General features: G+C 43.3%; 1 pseudogene; it reads left to right on the forward strand.

Moving 5' to 3' along the window:
• LOC142442227 (large ribosomal subunit protein uL29-like) overlaps window positions 1-25705 on the forward strand; it is a 76629-nt pseudogene that overhangs the window by 48159 nt on the left and 2765 nt on the right.

Genomic DNA, 25705 nt, shown 5'->3' on the forward strand with positions numbered 1-25705 from the left:
TCCCCTCCCTCCCTGCTCCCCCCTCCCTCATGAACCCTTGATCATTTATAGATTATTATTTTATCATATCTTGCCCTATCTGGCATCTCCTTTCACCCCCTTTTCTGTTGTCCTTCCCCCAGGGAGGAGGTCACATGTAGATCCTTATAATCGGTTCCCCCTTTCCAACCCACTCACCCTCTACTCTCCCAGTATCACCCCTCACACCCCTGGTCCTGAAGGTATCGTCCACCCTAGATTCCCTGTGTCAGGCATCATTTTCATAATGTTTTCTAAATTGATTAATTTATATTTTTATTTGTTTTATTCATTGCTGCATTTGATTTAGGCTTCTCACTCTTTGTTTGCAGATTTCAATGTGCTCTGCAGAGCATTTGGTCCCACGGTCTCCTCTTCTAGGAAGAAGGGCTCTGTTTCATACAGCACTCCATTTCCAGAACCAAGTGTCCTGCGCACTTCTGTCGGAAAATCTACAGCAATTAGCTAAAGAATACTGATTGGTTGAGAGATTGAAAATAATACTTAGTCCATTTTTCAACATAAAATAAAATTTGGAAGCCTTCAATAAGGTTAACGTGCAATACAGCACCGACGAAACAAACACCTTCCTCTGGTTCTTTAATGCTTCCTCCCTACCCCCACGCCCCCACTTTCATGACCCCAATTCAATCTTTAAAATCTGGCTAGACTAGAACATGTACACTGGTACAGATAAGAGCTCACACACAGGAATCCAGAGCAGATAAACCCCTCAGTACCAATAAGGGGAGCAGCAATACTAGGAGGGTTAGGGTCGGGGGTGGGGAGTGAGGGGAACGCAACGATCAGCATATGGCCCCTCTCACAGGACAGCAGAAAAGTGGGTGAAATGAGACAGCAGTAGGTATAGGACATAAATAAAAGAATAATTTATAAATTATCAAGCATTCATGGGGGAAAGACAGAGGAGGGAAAAAGAGGAGCTGGTGACAGGGCCTCAAATAGAAAGAAAATGTTTTGATAAAAATGATAACAACAGATGTACGGATGTGTTTGACACAATGGGCATATTTATGGGTGGATTGTGATAAGAGCTGTAAAATAAGGCAAATGTGTTCATGTGAGGTGTCACAATTTGATAAAGATTAAAAAATAACTATGCTGAAAATCAATGACCAAGTGAGATTGACATATTCAGATAAGTGAAAATTTGATCTTACTATTTCCTTGAGGTAGAAACATGTATTTGTCCTAAGAGCTAAGTGTTGTGAGAATCTTTGCAAATCTGGCAGGAGTGAGAATGTATGGATGTTTGCTGTATCTCATTTTTTTAGTTCCTCAGAGGAGCAGATTGCTGCCTTTCTCCATTGTAACCCGCGGTCATTATGCTGGGCACATGGATGGTGATGAAGTGAGTGCAGGAAGTGTTCTGTGTGATCTTCTGATTGAGCCTGAAACTTGTTTAGGACCTGGGTGGTGGGGCTCTGACCTTCAGGCCTGTGCTGTGGTTTATATTTCCCCTTGTTCGTATTCTGTTTCTTTAGTGCAGTCTCCCCTTTCTATACATTTGAAATGTTTATACCTGCTGACTTTGGCCCCCACACCCTTAGGTGTCATGGGTAGGAAATGAGGTGTGTGGTTGATAGGGGAAAGGTTTCACCTGCAGCTATGAAAAGTCAATGAAATTGACCTTCCTCTGGTGAGAAATCTTTTGAATTGAGAATAGTCTTCCTCTCCAGGGGTAGGAACACGAGGGCTTGTTTTGAATGTTCCCTTGAGAACCGGGGGGTTTAAAGTCAAAGTCCATAGAATGTGGGGCTCCAGTAATGAGTGTTCGCAGTAGTTTCCCATTGTCATGGGAATCAATACTCAGCCTCTAGAAATCTATCACATTTTAATTCATGTATTTGGTCAAATGCAGAGGTTCAGTGGCTTCTGATCAGATAAGATCGCTGCTGTGTCTCTCTTAATGTACCCCTTTTAAGATTTTGGATAGCATTCCGATATGCTAATTCACTTCAGCTCTCTGTTTGGGGCATGCTGTGACTCTCAGCATCAGTGCACCATGGCTCACATTGCAGAATAAGGAGCAGGTGCCTGACTCAGAGGAGGAGACAGGTCAAGAGAGACAGAGCAGGGGTCCTAACTGGAACTGGAGTGGTAGGGGTCCAGAGAGGGCTCAGGGTGGGTGAGAGTTGAGGTAATCTCCATGTGAATGGACATTATAGGGGTGCCTCATGGCCCAGCATCAAGAAACTGTGACCTACCATATATCAACACTTGTGTTTTGTACCTAGATTCTTCTAGCTGAAAACTGGGAAACCATTGTCCTGGCCTATAAATGAAGAACATCCAAAGGTTAGTTTGTTCTCACGAGCCTTAATCACTTGAGTTGTTTTAGGACCATTTATGAAAGGAAGTATTTTCTTTGAAAACGTGTACTGGGGGGAGGGGGAAGATGGCCGACAGGGACACCCGCATACTCTGAGAGCTCCTCCAAACAAAGCGGGATTGGCGACCAGGTAGCTGAATAGTAAGAGTCTGGTGAGTGAAATATCCCCCCTGGGACAGCACCCCAGTCCTACCCCACGTATTTGTCTGGAGCAGGGGTCTAGGTGAAAGAGGACCGGACTCGTGGGACGTCTCTGGCCACTAAGCTGCCGTGAGCTCACTGGCGACCGGCTTAGGCTCCATCCCCAAACCGGACGCCAGCCCAGAGCCGATTGCCTGCCCTGCCTACTCCAGCGGCCCACTCCCCACTCCCTATCGCGGATCCTCACTGGGAGAGAAGCTTTCCTCTCCCGCGATTCCCCTCTCCCCGCAGGGCAGCGATCTGCCCTCGGGCCCACGTCCCTCCCTCCATTCATCCAAGCTCAGGGGAGCGGACCCACGGGTTGTCTGGCGACCCCCACGGGGACCATCCACCCGCACCGCTGCCGCGGACCTCTCCACCTGCCCTCCGTGCGCCGGCCTCCCACCCCCGCCCGCCCCCGCCAGCCCCTGGCAGCCTAGCGCCAGCTCCACTCCTGGTGGGGACCCTGCGCTGAGCACTTCCCGCCAAAAGGAGCCATAGCCCAACACGCGCCTGTCCCGGACCCTGAGCTTCTGCGGAGCGCCGCGCCCCGCGCTGCTGAGTCTGCCCACCAAGGGCCCCCCCTGCGCAAGGCACAAGAGTAGGTGCCCTCCCCAGGGTGCTGCGGGGACCCCGGCGGCCGCGACTCTGAGCCTGAGCAGAGGAAGGGCGCCATTGCCCCCTGCGGTTTCGCGCCAAGCCTCCTTTGCCGGCGCCATTACCCCCTGCGGTTTCGCGCCAAAAGGGCGGAGAGCGAACACCATTGTTCCCGGCAGTGTCCCGCAGCTGCCGGCACAGCTATCCAAGGGGCCTCCCCGCTCACAGCCCGGGCAGATCAAACACTCCACCTGCAGTAGAGCCTGGGTCTCGGCTTTGCAGTCCCTGAGGAGCCGTCAGTGAGCTCCAGCCAGCTCTCACCACCTGGGGCCCTGTTGGGTCCCCAGTGCTAGCCCTAAGCCTGCCACAGCCCGCCCCAGCCACCCCAGGAGACGGCACAGTGGCCTGAGCCTCCACACAATAAGGTTACTCCTGTCTCCCAGAAGCATGGGGCCTATTAAAGGATCAAGGAAAAATCAACAGACCACATCACTCCCAACAAAAAAATCAGAAAAACGAGGCACTTTAACAGACCTAACGTCACTCATAGAAGAAACAGATATAGATCAGCCACAAAAGGAAATCTTCAGAACTCTGCTTGCAGTAATACAGGAGCTAAGAGAAGCAAACCAAAATAAGGATGCAACGATAGAAGGGATGAAATGCACAATAGAGGGGATGAAGTCCACAATAGAGGGGATGAATACTATCCACCAAAAGGAACTGCAGAAACTAACAGAGGAGGTAGCAGAGGCCACACAAAAGGTCACAGAAGCTATATCTAGGCTTGAGGAGGCTGAGAACCGTATCAGTGAACTCGAGGACGCTCAAACCAAACGAAGCAAGCGAGAAAAACAATCAGATAGGAAAATTAAAGAAACAGAAGACAGCCTGAGATCAATGACAGATGCTATGAAGAGGAATAATATTCGAATAATCGGTCTACCGGAACACAACATAACACACAAATCGACCGCCATGATAGCAAAGGAATTCCTGGAAGAAAATTTCCCCAACCTAACAAAGGAGAATCCGACTCTCATACAGGAAGCAGAGAGGACGCCGGCTAAGCTAAACACCAAGAAGAACACGCCAAGGCATATAATTGTAAAATTATCCAACTTAGAGGAAAAAGAGAAAATTCTACGAGCATCAAGAGAAAGGAAGACAGTCACATACAAAGGAGCGCAGGTAAGGGTATGCTCAGACTTATCAGCTGAAACCATGAAGAGGAGGAGAGAATGGAGCAACATCTTCCAAAAACTGAAAGATAAAAATGCCTCCCCCAGAATCCTATACCCTGTCAAGTTATCCATTAAGATAGAGGGTAAGATAAGGGTCTTCCAGGACAAGGAAGAACTCAAAAAATATACTGCAAGTCACCCGACCCTGCAGAACATACTGGCTGACTCACTATGGCCAGAAGATCAAGCTCCAACTAGAACCACCAGGAGACCACCATATAGCCCATCTCCATCTAGAAGCCAACATGTCAGCAACACGTACCAGGACAACACGGTCTCAGATGGAAAAGAGGACAGGATAGAAACCCTCCACTCAAACGCCGTACACTGATATGAAGGAATATAGGCAAAGACCCAAAACACAAAACAGAATATGGCAACCATGAAGCCAGAGATTGTAATAATCACTTTGAATACAAATGGGCTCAATTCATATGTTAAAAGAAAGAGGCTGGAGGATTGGATTAGAAAACATAACCCATCAATCTGCTGCCTGCAAGAGACACACCTTAAGCAAGCAGACAAGCATATGCTGAGAATAAAGGGCTGGCAGAAAGTTTACCAAGCAAATGGTAACTCCAAGAAGGCAGGAGTGGCTATCTTAATCTCCGACAAAATGGATCTCAAGATCCAAAACATAAAAAGTGGCAAAGAGGGACATTACATAATGCTCAAAGGCTCAGTAAACCAGGAAGCAATAAGCATACTGAATATTTACGCACCTAATAATGGTGCGGCAAATTTCGTCAAACAAACTATTAAAAAAATGACAGAAGAAATCACGGAAACAACAATAATAGTGGGGGACTTCAACACTCCACTATCAGAGAAAGACAGGTCACAGGGAAAGAAGCTCAGCAAAGAGGCCAGAGAGCTAAACAATGTAATTAGGCAACAGGGCCTGATAGACATCTATAGAGCCTTTCATCCAAAAGCAAAAGGTTTCACATTCTTCTCCAATCCACACGGATCTTTCTCAAGAATAGATCACATGCTGGGGCACAAGGCCAGCCTGAGTAAATTCAAACACATAGATATTATCCAGACGTCTTTCTCAGACCACCATGCCATAAAGCTGGAGATTAATAGAAGGGCACCCAGAAAAGCAAGGGCCACCAATTGGAGAATAAACAACGATCTCCTGCGACATAAATGGGTTAAGGTCCAGATCAGAGAGGATATCAGGAAATTTCTAGAAACTAATGAGAACGAGCATACAACATATCAAAACTTATGGGACACTGCAAAGGCAGTTATCAGAGGTAGCTTGATATCACTGAATGCATACATGAAAAAAGAAGAAAGGCGTATGACAGATATGTTAACACAAAACCTCCAACAACTAGAACAGAGTCAACAGAACTACCCCTCCAATAGCAAGAGAAAAGAAATAATAAAAATCAGGGCGGAGTTAAACCAGTGGGAAGACAAAAGAACAATGCAAAGGATTAACGCAACTAGAAGCTGGTTTTATGAACGAATTAATAAAATTGACACTCCCCTGGCAAAGCTTACCAAAGATAGAAAGGAACAATCATCAACAGCCAGGATGAGGGATGAATCGGGGGCAATAACAACAGACCCCAATGAGATAAAAAGGATAATCACAAAGTACTATGAAGGTTTGTATTCTAATGAATTCAGAAACCTGGAAGACATGGATAAATATTTAGAAAAACAATCTATCCCTAGATTATCTGAGACAGAGATCAAGAACCTCAACAAACCCATAGCGAAGGAAGAAATAGAGAGTGTCATCAAAAACCTACCAAGGAAAAAGGCCCCAGGGCCAGATGGCTACACAGCAGAATTTTACCAAACATTCAGGGAAGAGCTGACACCGATCCTCCACAAAGTATTCCAGAACATAGAAAAGAACGGTAAGCTCCCAAACTCATTTTACGAAGCCAGCATTACATTGATACCCAAACAGGGAAAAGACCCCACAAGTGTAGAGAATTATAGACCAATATCTCTAATGAACATAGATGCAAAAATCCTTAACAAAATATTGGCCAATAGAATACAAAGGAACATCAAACATATCATTCACCATGACCAAGTAGGATTCATCCCAGCGATGCAGGGATGGTTTAACATCCGAAAATCCATCAATATCATACACCACATCGAGAAGAAAAAGGATAAAAACCATATGATAATATCCATAGATGCAGAAAAAGCATTTGACAACATCCAGCATCCATTCCTAATCAAAACACTCATGAAGATAGGATTGGAAGGTAAGTTCCTCAAGCTCATACAAGCTATCTATGAAAGACCAACAGCCAACATCATAGTCAATGGAGAAAAGACAAGAACAATACCACTGAAAAAGGGTACAAGACAAGGATGCCCCCTGTCCCCTCTTCTATTCAATATCGTTTTGGAGGTCCTGGCTAACAACATAAGACAGCGGAAGGACATCAAAGGGATCCAGTTGGGAGAGGAGGAGGTGAAACTATCGTTATTTGCAGATGACATGATCTTATACATTGAAGACCCCCAAAACTCCACAGTTGGAATACTTACAGCAATAGAGGAATACGGAAGGGTAGCAGGATACAAGATCAATAAACAGAAGTCAGTAGGGTTTCTATACACATCGGACAGGGCCATGGAAGAGGCGATTAAGAGGGAAGTACCCTTCACAGTAGCCAAGAACAAACTGAAATACCTAGGAATATACTTAACAAAAAATACTAAAGACCTATATAAGCATAATTATAAAACCCTATTACAGGAAACCAAAAGTGACCTTCACAAATGGATGAAGCTCCCCTGCTCATGGTTAGGTAGGCTGAACATAGTAAAGATGACAGTTCTTCCTAAAGCACTCTACAAGTTCAATGCTATACCAATCCAATTACCATCAACCTTCTTCAAAGAATTGGAAAAACTGACCACCAACTTCATATGGAGAGGGAAGAAACCCAGAATTAGCAGAGAACTCCTCAAGAAGAAGGACACAATTGGAGGACTCGCCCTGCCTGATTTTAATGCCTACTACACAGCTACAGTGGTCAAAACAGCATGGTACTGGCACAATGATAGACACTCAGACCAGTGGAAAAGAATAGAAAGCCCAGGAGTAAAATCATCAGCATATAGACAACTGATCTTCGACAAGGGTCCCAAAAACGTCAAGTGGGAAGCAGATGCCCTCTTTAATAAGTGGTGCTGGAAACAATGGATATCCACATGTAGAAAGTTGAAACAAGACGCCTACCTCACCCCATGCACAAGAATACACTCAAGGTGGATCACAGATCTAGAAGTCAAACCCCAAACCATCAGGACCATTAAGGAGGGAATCGGGACTAATCTCAGAGCACTGGCCCAGGGAGCACACAGGCTCACTGCAACAAGGAAGGGGACACACACAGGTGATCTGGAAATCGACAAATGGGATCTAATAAGAATAAAACACCTGTGCACCTCGAAAGACTTTGCCAAGAGGGTGACAAGGCAACCCACAGACTGGGAGAAGATTTTTAGTAATGACACGTCAGACAAAGGGCTCATTACTAAAATCTACAACACCATCATGACCTGCAAAAAGAGGAAAACAGTTAACCCCCTAAGGAAGTGGGCAAAAGAAATGAGAAGAACTTTCACTAGAGAGGAGATCAATATGGCCAATAAATATATGAGAAAGTGCTCGAAGTCCCTTGCCATAAGAGAAATGCAAATCAAAACAACCATGAGATACCACCTAACACCCCTGAGGCTAGCCCAGATCAGTAAATCAGAGAGCCACAAGTGTTGGAGGGGCTGTGGTGAAATAGGAACCCTCCTCCACTGCTGGTGGTCGTGCAGATTTGTACAGACACTGTGGAAAGCAATCTGGCGATACCTAAAGAAAATGGAATTTGATCTACCTTACGACCCAGCCATCCCTCTACTGGGCATATACCCGGTTGAAGCAGCAAATAAAACACGACCAGTCATATGCGCTCCAATGTTTATTGCGGCACAATTCACAATAGCAAAGACTTGGAAACAGCCTAAGTTTCCATCGATAGACGAGTGGATTAGCAAACTTTGGCACATACACACAATGGAGTATTATGCAGCACTAAAAAGCACCGATGAGCACATGAAACACGTTATTTCATGGGAAGAGCTGGAAGGAATTATGCTAAGCGAGGTAAGTCAGTCCCAAAGGGACAGGTACAACATGAGTCCTCTGAGGTAAGTACAATCAGCATGACAGAAATGGGGCATTAATCCACCCAAGGGGAGGGTATGGCTTATATCTCCACAGGGAAAGTGGGACCAGACTTCAACCCAGTGTCGCAAGGTGTGAATGCAATATCCCGGCGTGGAGGACGGAACCGGTGGAGAGGTCTGGGAGGCAGGCCCCAGCACCATAAATTAAGTGGATTCCTGCCCCTCCCCCAAAAAGAACTTGTTCCAAAGGACGACATTGACCCTGCAGCTATGGGAGATGGACATATTTGATCAGAGCACACGGGAGCAGATGAAGGGGCAGGAGGAGAGAGTGGAGCACAGCCTGGCCCACCAGGCCGTGATGATGATGTTCCTGAGTAGAGCAGCCAGTCCACAGAGAGAACAACATGGCTGGCCCTACTATGAGACATGATGCCCCTCAGTGACTAAGGGCGATACAGGGGACAGCACCGGAGACACAGTGTGGGAATTGCACCTGACCTGATCCCACCACACCGAGGCAATGCACTGGGGGAATGCAGCGGAACAGCAAGGGAATGGAGTGGCAAGGTCCCCAGGGAATGCTGAAAGTGGACTTTGGGGCCAGGGCGTGGTGCCCCAACAGACTGGACTGGAAAACGCTCCTAAGGGCCAGCAAAGATCCCTGAACTAACTACAAGCTTTTCTCTTGTGAACTGTTTTGTTCTGTTCTTTTTCAGTGGTTTGTTTTGGTTGTTTTGTTGTCTGGTTGTATACTGTTGCTTTGTGTTCCTCTGTCTAGTTTTCGTGCATGTTAGTGACTCCACAGGTCTGTCTGAATAGGACAGGCTGGATGAACTATCTGGATGAAAAACAACGGGACCGACAGTTCCGGGGGGACTTGGGGTGGGGGGTAGGGGGGGGGTAAGGAAGTGGTGTTAACAAACCCAGGGACAAGGGAAAAACATGGGACCCCAAAGGGTAGAGAAGGGGGAGTGGCAGGCCTGGTGGGAAATGATCAAGGGTAAGGTTGCTTAGAGAAGAGGTATACTCTAGCCCAGGTGGCAATGAAGCATGGTAGTAGGGCAGGAGGAAGGTCAAGGGAGATGGAGGAAAGAGCTAGGAGTCAAAGGGCATTCATGGAGGTCTAGACAAAGACATGTACATGCAAATATATATAGGAGGTTGGGGAAATAGATCTTTGTGTCTATATTTATAGGTCAAGTATTAAGGTGGCGGAAGGACCTTGGGCCTCTACTCAAACACTCCCTCTATGCATGAATACCTTCTTTTATTAAATTGGAACTCTATGATGCTCACTCTCCCGACACAACAGCTGGAGCCAAAATGGGTGAACAAGTAAATGTGGTGAAGAAAGCTGATGGTGCCCGGCTATCAAAAGAGATAGTGACTGGGGTCTTAAAGGCTTGAAGATAAACAAGCGGCCATCTAGCTCAGAAGCAACAAAGTCCACATGGAAGAACACACCAGCCTGTGGGATCGAGTGGTCCCAAAGGGATCAGTTACCAGGCATCAAAGAACAAAAAATCATATCATTGACTGCACACCTCCATGATAGGATCGCTGAAGACAAATGGGTGCACAAGCAAATGTGGTGAAGAAAGCTGATGGTGCCTGGCTATCAAAAGAGATAGTGTTTGGGGTCTTAAAGGCTTGAAGGTGAACAAGCTGCCATCTCGCTCAGAAACAAATAAGCCCACATGGAAGAAGCACACCGGCCAGTGCGATCACGAGGTGCCCAAGGGACCAGATATAAGGCATCATGCAAAAAAAAAAAAAAAGATATAAGTGTGTGTATGTATGTGTATATATGTGTATATGTATATATGTATGCGTATATATATATTATATTAAATGAAGGGGGAAGTGCAGAGTGGAGACCCAAGGCCCAAGTGTCGGCCAATGGAGATCCCCTCATAGAGGGGCTTAGGAAAGGAGATGGGTTAATTAGGGTGTGAGGTAGTATCGATGAAGAACACAGCTTTCCCCCAGATCCTGGATGCTTCCTCCCCCCAACTACCATGATCCGAATTCTACCTTGCAGGGCTGGATAGGACAGAGGCTGTGCACTGGTACATATGAGGGTTGGAGATACAGGGAATCCAGGGTGGATGATACCTCCAGGACCAAGGGCGTGAGGGACGATGCTGGGAGAGTGGAGGGTGAGTGGGTTGGAAAGGGGGAACTGATTACAAGGAGCCACATGTGACCTCTTCCCTGGGAGAGGGACAGCAGAGAAGGGGGGAAGGGAGACCCCAAATAGGGCAAGATATGACAAAATAACGAGGTATAAATTACCAAGGGAATATGAGGGAGGGGGGAAAAGGGAGGGAGGGGAAAAAAAAAAAAAGAGGACCTGATGCAAGGGGCTTAAGTGAAGAGCAAATGCCTTGAGAATGATTGGGACAGGGAATGTATGGGTGTGCTTTATACAATTGATGTATGTATATGTATGGATTGTGGTAAGAGTTGTTGGAGTCCCTAATAAAATGTAAATGAAGAAAAGAGGAGAAAAAAATGATTAGGGCAAAGACTGTACAGATGTGCTTTATACAATTGATGTATGTATATGTATGAACTGTGAAAAGAATTGTATCAGCCCCAATAATTTGTTAAAAAATAAAAAATAATTAAAAAAAAAAAAAGAAAATGTGTACTATACAATTGAAAATTTTCTGAGTTTGTAGTGATATATCCTGATGTATAGGCTCTCTTTCTTTTTACAGCACTGATATTATATTTTGAAATTACAACTTACAACTTCTGTTAATCCTGTTAATGCATCTGTAATATATCTTACAAACTAATTTGATGTATTTGGGAAATAATATATCAAATAATGTGGTGATAAATATAATATTTTCTTATATTTTAAAGATTGTATTGCTTGGCTGTGTATGGTTTTTGAAGAGTTCACATATTTTTTTAATTTTTCTTACTCTTTGTTTTGTGGGCTGGCTTTTATGTGAGGAGAGGAAATGAGTAAAATGTATGCCTGTTAAAAATACATTAAAAATAATTTTAAATGAATAAGAAAATGTAATCTTGTGGAAGATATAGCTGTCTATACATGTAAACCCATTCATTCTATAAACAGTAATAGTGAGGGGGATACAGTAAAGTGAGTAAGACCCCCCTACACACACACACACACACACACACACACACACACACACACTCAGAAATCACTACACCTCATGACAGACACAGAGAATTGGTCCCCTTGAATGGTAAGTATTAGTTCTTCAGACTTTTATTTTGTCAAATCTCATCTACGAAGTCGTTTGTAAGTGGATGCATCTGTACCAATCATGACAAGCTGTCAGCCCGCTTGGTGAGATACACCCACCAGTAGTCATCAGGCTCGAGACCACATTTCAGATGTGCAGTTCAGCTATCCCAATGTGTGGTTCTTTAGCGTTAACTAGGATTCCTATTATTTATACCCGTTGTAGACCAGAAGTACATTCATGAACGTGGATTGTATGCACATATAAGGGTCCGTTAGAGTTGAAAGCTGAAGCCATCTCCCCTGGCACAATATTAAGCAAGGACATTGCATATAGGTTTCACCTAAACCACTGAGACCAAAGTGGGCTGACTATGGAGCTTCATTTTCCCATTGGCTGTTGTAAATTGTATTATTTTCTTGATTTCCTTTTCAGAGCTTTCTAGACTGGTATACAGGATTCAAACTCTTTTTCTATATTGACTTATACCCATGAGATTGCTGAACCTTTCATTTCAATGCAATATTTTCTCATAGGTTCTTTGGGGTTTTTAATATTTCAATTGATAGCAGAAGCAATTAGAGCTTTACTTCTTTGCTGCCATTTTGGATGCCTTTATTTTTATTTGTTGATTGATAGCTGCAGTTAAGACTTGCAGCTCTATGTTAAACAAAATTGGTATCAAATGTATCCTTTTCAGGTTCCTATCTGTAAAGGTAATGCTTTCATTAACTCACCATTGAGCAGAATGCTTGTAATAGGCATTGCATTTTGCTAGTTAAGTCCTATTAAGTTATTCCGACTCACAGACACCTTATATAAAGCAGAATGAAACACAGATGAGTCTTGCTTCATCCTCACAGTTGTCAAGTTTGAGCTCTTTGTTTCAGTTACTATGATATTCTATCTTGTTGAAGTACATCCTTTTTGTTTGTTCTTAGTGACCTTATGCTTCACCATGCATGATGTTCCTTTTCCAAGAATTGATCTTTCTGATACATGTCCAACATACTTAAAATGAAATACTCATGTTTCCACTATAAGAAGCAGTATAAGTGTACATCTTCCAAGATACAATTGACACACTGTCAAATTATTCACCAGCACTATGATTCAAATACATCATTTCTCCTTTAAACTTTCTCATTCATTGTCCAACATTCAGGAGCATATGAGACAATTGAAAATAAAATATCTTAGGCCTGATCCATATTAGTCCTCAAAGAGACATTGTTATTAACCTATAGAAGAGGTCTTGTTCATAAGATTTGTCCAAAGAAATGCGTCATAGGTCTCTGTCTTCTGTTAACATTGATTGTAGATCCAAGGAAGGTGAAATCATTGACAGCTTCAATCTTATCTCCATTTTTCATGGTATTTTCTATTGAACCCATGGTAAGGATTTGGGTATTCTGTAGCTCAACATGAAGGAAGCACTCCTTCTTCTTCTTCTTCTTCTTTTAATAATTTAATCTTATCACAATCCATCCATACATCAATTATGTCAAGCACATTTTTACAATCATTGCCCTCATCATTCTCAAAATATTTGATCTCCACTTAAGTCTTTGGTATCAGCTCCTCATTTCCCACCTCCCTCCACACTCCCTGCTCCCTAGCAGTCCCTGATTGTAGTCAATACGTTTTTCAACCATACTGCCTTATATCATGCAGTATCATATCATCTGCATACTACAGGTTATTATCAAGGCTTGCTCCAACCTTATTTCAATGATCTTCTTTATTTAGGAAAACTACTTAGATTATTTTCTCAGCACAGCATGATGCACAGAAAGTGTGAAACACAGCAAGTCTGCTCTGGTACAGGCTTCCAGAGGTGCGTGTCTTAGGGATTCAGCCATGAAAGTGAGAAGATGCTCCACTTGAACACATGGCCTTTAAAATTTTCCATTATTCTATAACGTTGTCTTGCACAATTAATATTCAAGGAAGTAACAAACATGAAATCACACTTTGGATTGCACTGAGAATATATGCTAAACATGATTCCTAGAAAGTATTGAAAATGCTTTAAGGAAAACATAGCCACACTGTAACCACCTCTTCTAAGAAAAGGTCTTAGGAAAAAAACATTTCATGTAAACAAACAAACAAAACCAGAGAAGAATAAAAACCCTAAAGTTTGAGTTTCCAGGTGAAAGAGAAAACTGAAGCAGACACAGAAATTTCGAGGGAGCAAGTTTATTCAAAGCGCCCAAGAAAGTGGCAAGTCTTAGGTGGTCCAACAAGGCCATGCTGTATAACTCCTCACCCTGCATTCATTTCCTCAGGATTGAGAGAAAGGGAGAGAGAGAGAGAGAGAGAGAGAGAGAGAGAGAGAGAGAGAGAGAGAGAGAGAGAGAGAATGAATTCTCTCCTCCATCCCAACATACTGTGGAGGACAGTGGACCATCTTCCTCTACTTCTCTCTGAGAGAGAGCTCACTCAGAGAGAGGGAAACCTGGCTGAACTTATCACGAGAGAGGCTGGAATTCATGAACCCCTGCAGCTTTGCTGATGCTCTTTGGTTCCATTCAGTCAGTTGCTACTCTTGGAGCGCCTGTGTACAACTGAAGAAATGCCATCTGGTCCAGCACGGTCCTCACAATTGTTCTATATTGGATCCCATTGTTGTAGCCACTGTGTCAATCCATCTTGTTGAGGTTTGTCCTCTTAGTAAATGACCTTATACGGTACCAACAATGACATCTTTCTTGAAGAACTGGTCTCTTATAACAATGCGTTCAACATACATGAGATTAAGTCTCACCAACCTTTGCTTCTAAGGAGAATTCTCGCTGTACTCCTTCCAAGATCGCCCTGGGGTAGCCCACCATCAGTTCCATGTCATAGAGAGAAGCTTACCATTCACCTGGGGCTTTGCTCTGACTTTCATCTGGGGTGAAGATTAAAAGCTTCAGTACCTCCACTGGGACATAGAAGGCAGCTGACTGAATTACAACTGAGGCAGAGCTACCCATTACTGAATGAGAGAAACAGTGAGCGGACTCAGTGTCATCCCACACACAAACTTCACTGCAATAATAGGCTGCACAAAGCACAATGGCCAGGCTTCTTGGGCCAGGGCAATTGGGGAGTCATTGGAGTGAAGAGCTTCTTGATTGCATCTAGATTTTCCTTTCCCTCTAAAATATTTTCTCTATGGATATGCTCCTCCTGAGTATCTGGCACCAAATCTAATAGACTTTATAATATTCATTAATTCATGTTACATGCATATACAAAATTATGCATGTGCATGCATGCATGAGTCCTGGTGGCGTAGTGGTTACTTCCTGGCCTGAAAAACAGAAGCTCAGCAGTTTGAAACCACCAGCTGTTCCACTTTAAAAAGACTCTACTTTCTGCTTCCATAAGGGTACAGTCTCAGAAATCCTCAGGGGCAGTTCTCCCCTGCCCACTAGAGTAGCTCTGTGTCTGCATTCACTCGATGGCACTGGATGAGTGAGTGATGCACACATAGATGTATACAAACAGTATTTGTATCGTTGATAGCTATGACATGGATTGAATGATTTTAACATGCTGATGGCTGTACTGTGCTGAATGAAAATAAAAGGAAACACAGAAAACTGGGAGTTTAACTGAGGAAAACTTACAGGGGAATCCATAGCCACAAACATCTGCAAAATATGGAGATATATCTGTGAAATTAATTACCTCAGTTCCATCTAATGAAACTAGAAGAGATGAGTATGCCATAGCATAGGTAGCAGGAGGTAAATAAATAAATAGAAGAAGTCAAATCATTGAAATGGAAGGAACACAATTAGTGAGCTGATTAAATGAAAAGAGACTCTTTGAGAAGAGGAAGTAGTGTGATAAATATCCAGTGTTACCGGTTATGACAACAGAAAGGACACTAGAATCTCCCACATCAGAAACCAGAGACACCATTTAGAATATGTGATGGACATGCTTTATGAACAATTTCATGACCACAGTTTAAAAATGTCACTGAAAAGAGGAAATTCCTTGGAAGACAGAAAAAAATAATGTTCCCATAAAAGAAACAAATAATAGAGTTGTCCACTATCATCACGTGTATCCACATCTTAGGAGGGGGGAAGAAAGGATAGATGCATGGTGAACTCTCATACCACAAAGATTGTTGTATATGCCACATAAAGCGTATAAATGGAAATCTACTTTAAAAAAAGATAACATAATAATTAAAGAAACACTTAAAACAACCCTGGTAGAAGTTCTGTTTCCCTTTGAGAGTGATTGTGTTTCTATGCGTCTGAAGGAGAACTCTGGCCCATATTCTATATTTATCTTCTTCTAAATATCAGGGGACATGCAAATTCAGCTCTTTGCCTGCTGATAAACCAGCCACAGTCCCTGATGTGGGAGATCTCAGAGGACAGCCCATCTCTGGGTCTCAGCTGTTAAAATTTTCTGTCCAGGAGCTTGTCCAAGGGACACATAAGGAATACTGCATCAATCTTGGTTTTAATTTCAGCCATTTTACATGGTAATTGTAGACCCTGCTAGGTGTGTGCATAATTGTGAGTACATTTGTTTGTCTGTCTGTCTGTCTATCACGGTGCCTTTGTGTTTACAGGTATCCAGTGTGAGGTTCAGCTGGTGAAATCTGGGGGCGATCTGAGAATGTCTGGGGGGTCTCTGAGACTCTCCTGTGCAGCCTCTGGATTCACCTTCAGTGACTGTTACATGAGCTGGATCTACCAGGCTTCAGGGAAGGGCCTGCAGTGGGTGGTAGACATAAACTATGATAGTGATGAGTCATGCTATACAGACTCTGTAATGGGTCGATTCACCATGTCCCGAGACAACGCCAAGAGCACGGTGTGTCTGCAGACTAAGCCTGAAAGTGGAGGAAACGGCCATGTGTTACTGTGCTACTGACACAATGAGGGAATGTCAGTTCCCTACCACAGTTCCCAGACACAAGTCCCCCTGCAGGGAGGAGACTGGTCTCCAGCAGCGCGCAGTACTCACAGAGCACAGGATTCAAACCAACCACCAGGTGCAGATGATTTCAGGAACGGCTTTCTGCTGTGATCTCCAGGTTGTTTTATAGCTCACCATTCCTTCGTGAATCTCTCCCTGTATTTTAAAAGTAATTGTGTGCCTATCCATGATATCTGGGAATTCAAAAGTTGTATTGCAATAGCAGAAAACTGTCTTACAGCAACAAACAGCCTGTCCCCTAAAGACAGGAAGTGACTCTGTCGGGGGTTCCTCAGTATCAGAGTTCTGATGAAGCTCAGATAAATACTCTGCCATCAGACTCAGGGCAGATGGAGCCCTGAACAAAACTCACTGTGTGTGTGCGTGTGCGTGTGTGTGTGTGTTCTTGCTTTCTTTCTGGAAACATATCTGGAAATACAAGTGCTTACTAATTGTATTTTATTCCCTTGGTGCTAATATTTTGTATCAGTCTTTCCTCCAGGATCTTCAGCCCAGGATGAGTAAAACAGATGCTAACTTATCTATACAAATTCATGTTTCAGGGAGATCTCTAGGGACAAATGGGATCATTCACTTTTACATGCCAGATGCTTTGTCTTTACTTTCACAGTCCCCAAAAATGCACACCCGGTTACAGACTTCACATTTGTCTTTTTAATGAAACCGCTCTACTTCTGGGGCTTTGTTATGAGCAAATTCATGCATTGGAATTGTTCCTTATTTCCTTCATTTAATTAGGTTGGATAGTCAATTGGCAGTATGAAGCACTGAAGACTCCATATTTAAAATGATATAGGAGAAAGGACTCGTAAGGGTCACATAGATCTAAATTTGTCAACATAACACTTTAGGTTAACTCAGCATATGATTCAGTATAAAATTTAAGATTAGGAGAGATGAGTCATTTGAACATCATTATTTTTTTTCTTAGTTTTATTGGGGGCTCTTACATCTCTTATCACAATCCATACATTCATTCAGTGTGTAAAGCACTTTTGCACATATGCTGCCATCAACACTTTCAAATCATTCTCTTCCCACTTGAGTCCCTGATGTCAACTCCCCATTCCTTCCCCTATTCTCCCCTTCCCAGCCTCCCTCTGAGCCCTTGATAACTTAAATATTATTATTTTCATATTTCACATCATCCTCCATTGCCCCTAACCCACTTGTCTGTTATTCATCCCGCTGGGAAGGGGTAACAGGTGAATCCTTGTGATGGATTCTCCCTTTCTCCCCAACCCTCCTCTAATCCTCCTAGTATCTCTACTCTCCTTCTTGGCCCTGATGGGTTTATCTATCCTGGATTCCCTGTGTTGAGGTTAGGGAGAAGAAGTCAGTGTGATTCCAAGTCTCCAGTTAAGGAAAGGGGTCTGAACTGCACTATGCCCTCAAGGCCACTTAGGAAAGGGTCATGGTGACAAAGATTGGAAAATGGAAGTTCTTACTGGATTTTCTGGTTTCCACTTTCTGCCCAGTGACTCCTTTAGAGACTCTCTACTACATGTTGTTGATAGGTGCCTTTTAGGCAGTTCTGATTCATAGAAACTACATACACAACAAAGGCAAACACTATCTAGTTCTGTACATCCTCACTGTGGAAAACTTACACTGCGGTAAATATGACTAGGACTGTGTTCCCTAAATTAAAGGGAAACTGGAAAGCTAGTATTCCATGGTAGGAAAGTCACCACTTTGGTGAGTTAGAGATAAAGACCAAGTACATTATCCAGGTTTAAATATCATTCCAACAGCTTCTCCCCTAATAGCTATGCTGCCTTAAAGTGAGCACATTGTTGATTCTTTCTCCCCATAGAAGCAGATATTCTTGCTATCTCCTCCCGCCACAGCACCCATCGCCTACATGCCTTCCCAACGCAGGTATTAGGTTTCCTCAACTGTGAGCCCAGGGAATTTACTGTGGTAACCAACACCATGTGATGTATGTAATTACCAAATAGGCTTGTCGTATGGCAACCTATAAATATCCTAAGATAAATATCTCTGCATAAACCTGTCTGCTGAAATCATGGCTTTCCTGGAGGTGAGCATGCTACTAGGAAAGGAAATGTGTCTGATTTTTTTTATTTTATCTTCTCTCCTATCTTCCTTGATTTTACTATGATCTTTATATATTATAACCATTCAATTGTGCCTACGGACCCCACAGTTGTCAGAGGCTGGGTTACTCTGACAAATGGTGCCCAACGTATGGCTGTAGGAAAATAACTCTTTTGAGTTATACCTCGTGTAACAATTGCATGGTCTCATCAAACGGAGAGGGTGAATTCGGGGAAATTCGAGTGTTTTTTTAGTCCGAGTGAGATATGGGTCAGGCGAAGAGCAAAGGTACTGAATACTGTATCACTCTGAGCAACCTCTTGAAGAAACAAAATGTAGTGGTAACAAATTTTAAAAATGAAAGAATTTCTTCAAATTGTAAAAAAAAAAAATAATTCTTCTTTTCCAGAGTCAGGAAACTTTGATATGGAGATCTGGGGCATAGTCGCTTTTAACTTAGGAAAGGATCACAGTGAAGGACGAAGAACACCCATGGAACCCTCAGCTCTGTGAGTGCAGATTTAACCAGTGCTGGAAGCTCTGTAGGTATAGAAAGCAAAGAAACAAAACCACAGAGCAATAAGCAGCCTATAGGCTACCCAAACTTAAATCTGGTGAAAGGCAGGCAGGCACATTATCAGACAGATGTAAAGGTTTTAGACAGAGCTGAGAAAACTAAGCCTGAATGAGAAGGGGGCATCAGTGTAGAAGCATCTGCCACACCACCAGAATATCGTGTAGAAAAGCCTAGGGGTCATAAGACAATAAAGGAAGCCACTGCAGGAAGGAGAGATGAGATTAGCCCCAAGGAAATGTAAACAAGGAGAGCTAACATAAAAGATGAGGTTTGGGAAGTAGAGTTTAGCAATCTGCCAGTCGAGAAAAACAGCACAAAAAATAGAGGCAACGTGTAGAAAAGCACCTTTAGTTTCAATGGTAGAGGGATTGTGGAAGGCGATTTAGATATTTGGATGACTTTTCCTATTCAAGTCATTAACAGATAGCCTGATGGGCAACACCCGCAAGAAATTCACAGTGTCTTCCCCTTTGAGTTGCTAAAGGATCTCAAGCAGGCGGTCACTGACTATGACTCAGACTCTCATTTTGTAAGGACCATGAAAAGGTCTTTGGCAGAGTCTGAAATTTGGATTTCTGCTGACTGAAGATCCATGGCAAAAGCATTCATTTATCTTTCAGAATTCTTATAATATCAGATAAGGTCAATTAAGCAGCCCATGGGCAAGCTCATAAAAGTACTGAGGTTGGAATAAATAAAGGAATTCATCAGTTGTTGGAGGATGAGAATTATATCACAGTTGAATCACAACTACAATTTACTGAACTGGCATTCCCACAGGTACTCGGGGCCTACCTAAGGGCCTGGGGAATAATAATACCATCGGAGAGCCACGGCCCAGTTACACACTTTAAGGCAGCAGAATAATGAGTCCTACATAGACTTTGGGTCCTGATTAGAGGATTCCATACCCAAATGTGTCAGAAATGCACAACAGTGAAAGATATAGTTAACAACCTATCCTATGACTTTTCTAAAGAGGACTGTAAAAATGCTTTACATCCCTTCAGGAAACAGGGCATATTTTAGATTATCTTAGAATATGCAGGAATGTAGGGACAGATGAATATAAAGCAGACCTATTAGCCACCGCTTTGGCCAATGACATCAGGCATAAAGGTAAATGGTGTAGTTGTGTGAAGATAGGTCATTTTCCAAGGGAGTTCAGCACAGGCCAATCAGCCTGGCCACAAAAAACAGCTGTGGCCTGCACGAGAGAATGGGTTAGGACCAACAAGTTGGGTTTAAAAGAACATGGACTTTGCCCCCGCTGTAGAAAGGGAACTCATTGGGTTAGTCAATGTCACTCAAGATTCAGCAATAAGGGATTGCCATGGGCAAATGCTTCCAGGGAGGGAAATAGAGAATGGAGCTTGATCCAGTCCTTGCCCAACAGAGCACAGAAGGCAAGCCTTCTGCCTAACCCAGCAAAAGAGTCTTCAAATGGCAATCACATGTAACACCCAGCTTCACAGCAAGGGACCAGACCTAGCCAAACTTGCAAAAGCCAAGCCTCTGTTCTTCCTGCAATAAGTTTGACTAAGCAAGAAAACGCCCAAAATCCCTGGAAGCTCTCTGTTGATACCAAAAAGCAGGAGATGCTGCTATAAATTGATACAGCTCTTATCAGGGAAAATTAACCTAAGTACTCAAGGAATGCAAATTGATACTGGAGTTATTCAGAGTTGTGAGGCAAAGCCAAAAACTGTAATTAAACCAGAAATTATTAAGAGTGGTACCTGGGGTCCACTACATAAAAGAACTACATGACGTTTATTAGGAAGGCCCAACCTAAATTCTCAGTGTTCAGATTGTTACTAGAGTTATTGATCAGGATTTAGGAAGAAGAAATCGGGACAGTGATAAATCTGATATACCATGGTTTATAAATAAAGATAGTTTAAGCCAATTCCTGTTTCCTTGCATTTCTAGAGTTAAAGTTTATACCTACCAGGAAAGAGCATCTTAGAAGTCTGACCACCCTATGAATCAAGGTGTCTTTTGGAATGCTGTTGTGGGGAAACAACAGTGCCCTCACGTGGAATCAGAAATTGAGGGAAAATGTTTTTTCAATTCTGGATATGGGGTCTGTTCCCTAGGGCATTCCTGAGGGTATAAGACCCGCCTACTACCCCTACCCCTAAATCCAGCATAGAGGGAATGAGAAAATTTACCCAAAACAGAATATTGCAAGACTATAAAATACTACAGTGTAAAAAGCTACAGGGACAATACGGTTTATTAGAGGCTGTAGCCTTACTGGCAAACTTATAGAAAAAATGTCTATTAGGTATGTTAGTTCAGAAACAGCTATACAAAATTATTAAGATTCTTTTCAGTCTTTCAAGTTATCCTGAGTATGTTAAGAAGGTCTCACTTCAACTAAGAGCTCTCTTGATTCCCTAAGAGCTAATAGCCGAAGTTCACATAACAATAAGGTCTATCTAACAAGTTTCACTGTCTTGGAACCGGGAGAGTTCTGGGTTTCTTCTCACTCCACATGAAATTGGTGATCAGTTTTTCCAATTCTTTGAAGAAGATTGTTGGTATTTGAATGAGAATAACATTGAACATGTAAAGTGCTTTGGCTAAGATTGTCATCTGTACTATGTTAAGCCTTCTAATCCATGAGCATGGGCTGTTCTTCCATTTGTGGACGTCGCTATTGGTTTCCTGTAGTAGGGTATTGTAGTTTTCCTCATATAGGTCTTTAGTTTTTTTGTTAAATATATTCATAGGTATTTCAGTTTTTTCTCAGCTACTGTGAAGGGTACTACCTTCTTGATCTCCTTTTCCATGGTCCTGTCCAATGTGCATAGCAAACCTACCAAATTCTCTTTGTAGATCTTGTAACCTGCCACTGTTCCATATTCCTCTATAACTGTAAGTACTCCTGTTCTGGAGCTTTTGGGGTTTTCAATGTACAGGATAATGTCATCTGCAAATACCAATAGTTTCACTTCCTCCTCTGCCATTTGGATCCCTTTGATGATTTCTGCTGTCTTATGTTGTTAACTAGAACCTCCAGAATGATATTGAATAAAAGTGGGGACAAGGGGCATCCTTGTCTTGTACCCTTTTTTTCAGTGGGATTGTTTTTGTCTTTTCTCTATTAACTATGATGTTGGCTGTTGGTCTTTAATAGATAACTTGTATCAGCTTGAGGTATTACCTTCCATTTCTATCTTCATGACTGTCTTAATTAGGAATGGGTGTTGGGTGTTGTCAAATATTTTTCGGCATCTATTGATAGTATCATGTGGTTTTTATCCTGTTTCTTCTCGATGTGGTGTATAATATTGATGGATTTTCAGATGTTAAACCATCCCTGCATCCCTGGCATGCATCCTACCTGGTCGTGGTGGATGATATGTTTTGTATACTTTTGTATTCTGTTGGCCAATATTTTGTTAAGGATATTTGCATCTATGTTCATTAGAGATATCGGTCTGTAATTCTCTCTACCTGTGTGGTCTTTTCCCTGTTTGGATATCAAAGTTAGGCTGGCTTCGTTAAATGAGTTTTGGAGTTTGCCATCCTTTTCTATGCTATGAAATACTTTGTGGAGGATTTGGGTCAACTCTTCCCTGAATGCTTGCTAGAATTCTGCTGTAAAGTCATCTGGCCTGGGGGCTTTTCTTGTTGGTCGCTTCTTGATGACTCTCTCGATTTCTTCTTTCACTATGGGTCTGTTGAAGTTCTTTACCCCTGTCTGAGGTAATCTAGGCAGGGACTGTTTATCCAAGTATTTACCCATGTCTTTCACGTTTCTGAATTCATTTGAATACAGACCTTCATAGTACTTTGTGATTATGCTTTTAATCACATTGGGGTCTGTTGTAATTACTCTTGTTTCATCCCTTATCCTGGCTGTTTATTTTTTGCTCCTTCCAATATTTCATTAGATACACCAGCGGTCTATTTTGTTGATCCTGTTATAGAACCAGCTTTTAGCTGAATTTATCTTTTGCATCTTTCTCTTGTCTCCCCACTGGTTTAATTCTATCTGATTTTTATTATTTCTTTTCTCTTTCTATTGGAGGGGTTGTACTGATGACTCTGTTTTAGTTGTTGGAGGTTTTGTGATAACGTATCTGTCATAAGCCTCTTTTCTTTTTTCATCTATGCATTTAATGATATCAAGCTACCTGTGATAACTGCCTTTGCAATGTCCTACACATTTTGATGCATTTTTTTCTTGTACTCATTAGTTTCTGGAAACTTCCTAATATCCTCTCTAATCTGGCCCTGTAACCATTCATGTCACAGGAAATCATTTTTCATCCTCCATTGTTTCCCTTGCTTTTCTGGATGTCCTGTTATTAATCTCTAGCTTTATGGCATGATGATCTGAAAAAGACATCAGAGTAATATCTATGTGTTCGAATTTACTCAGGCTTGATTTGTGTCTCAACATGTGATCTAGTCTTGAAAATGATCAATGTGTGCTTGAGAAGAATTAATTTTTCAGCATTTAATGGAAATTTGTATAAATATCTATGAGGCCCAATTGTCATCTATTGTGGACTTCATCTCCTCTATCATTGCATGCTTATTCTGCATTGCTTCCCTCAGCTCCTGTATTACTGTGAGCAGACTTCTGAAGATTTCCTTCTTTGACGGATCCAGATCTGATTCTTCTATGAGAGACATTAGTTCTGATACTGAGTTTTGTCTCTCTGGATTTTTTTTGTTGGGAGTGATGTGGTCTGTTGATATTTCCATGATCCTTTTATAGGTCCCATATTTCTGGGAGACCAGGAGGCCCTTCAGGGGGCTTCCGATGGCCCACTATAGCGATGGGTCAGACTGCTGTATAGGCATAATTCCTCGACAGCTTAGTGGTCAACAGTGGTGAGAAGTTTCAGTGACTGGAGTGTGGGCTGGAGCCTCAATGCATGCTCCTAGGCTCCTTTGACCTAGTCTGTCAGGGCACACTTAGATGTCTTTTTTCTTGTTTAATTAAAAAAATTAGGGAGAAAAAGAAAAAAGAGAGATGGAGGAAAGGAAAGGGAGAAAAGAGGATAAAAAAGTGATAATAATAATGAAAAAAAGGAAAAAGAAAAAAGGGAGAGAAAAGAAAAAACACAACAGAAATTACTTCTCCCCTCCTTTTCCCTCCAATTTCTAGAGATGCCTTATAGAAGGCAGAGGTGGGGGAGGCCTCGCTGCCCGGGAAAGTGGTGTTGATCTAGAACTATGGAGCCAGGCTATGTGTGTGGGAGAATTCACTTCGGATGGAGCATGCACTCTCCTGGTCCCTATAGGCCTGTAGTATTAAGCCGGTAGGCAAAGGCTACACTGGCAGGAGATGCACCTCAGCAGCGAGCCTCCATCGCCTGCTGGAAAAGGTTGGGGCAGCAGGGGTGCTATGGGAGACACCAGCCTCAGAGCTGCCTCCTATGCCATCAGGAAAAGGCTGGGACATGCAGGCTTCGAGCTATGGCAGCTGGCACTGGATACCCCACGCCGCAGCACAGTGGCGTGAGCCAGCCTGCACATACAGAGATGGCTCTGGCAGGAAATGCATAGCCATGTCATTAGCCTTCTTAGTAAGCAAGAATGATTATTTGACTGCCTGGAAACAGAGGGCAAGGGTCCCCACCCTCCACTCTGGGTGGAACAGGCTGTGGCAGATAGGCTTAGCTCTCGGATCTGCAGGTGCTGAGAACCCCACAAAGCTACGGAGTGGCATGGGCTGGCGGTAGCAGACAGAGACAGCCCTGGTGGGAAACAGAAAACCGTGTCGTTAGGCTTCTTAGTAGGCAGGAATGCTTATTTTTCGGCCGCCAGGAAACTGGGAGCAATGGCGCTGACCCTTTGCACTGGGAGAAACAGGCTGGGGCAGGCCCGCTTAGCACTCAGGGTTGCGGACACAGGACTCTGCGGTGGCTCAGGGCAGCCTGAAGTGGCTCTGGCAGAAACGCAGGGCAATGGTTAGAAGAGGGATATGCCCTGGTAGTGGGCTCGCACCAGAGGGAAGTGCCCAGCGCTGGCGGCTGAGCGGTGCTGCAGCACAGCCTCCCAGGAAGGAAGCAGGAGTGGGAGCTAAAGTGACAGAAGTGGCGGACAAACGAGGGTGCTGGTGGCAAGGTCCCAGGCAGCAATGGGGATGGATGGTCCCTGTGCAGGTCCCCCAGCCAGACACCGGTAGATTGCAGGTCATTTACCTGGACCCTGGGTGAATGGAAGGAGGGATCTGAGCCCAAGGCTGCCACATGCGGAGAGCTGAAATATAGGAATGGGAAACTTCTTTCCTTTTGGAATGCCACGAATGGGCAGCTGCTATAGCGGTCTCGCCACAGCTGTGCCT

The sequence above is a fragment of the Tenrec ecaudatus genome, chromosome 3, assembly GCF_050624435.1.
Source record: "Tenrec ecaudatus isolate mTenEca1 chromosome 3, mTenEca1.hap1, whole genome shotgun sequence".
In the NCBI taxonomy this organism is placed as follows: Eukaryota; Metazoa; Chordata; class Mammalia; order Afrosoricida; family Tenrecidae; genus Tenrec; species Tenrec ecaudatus.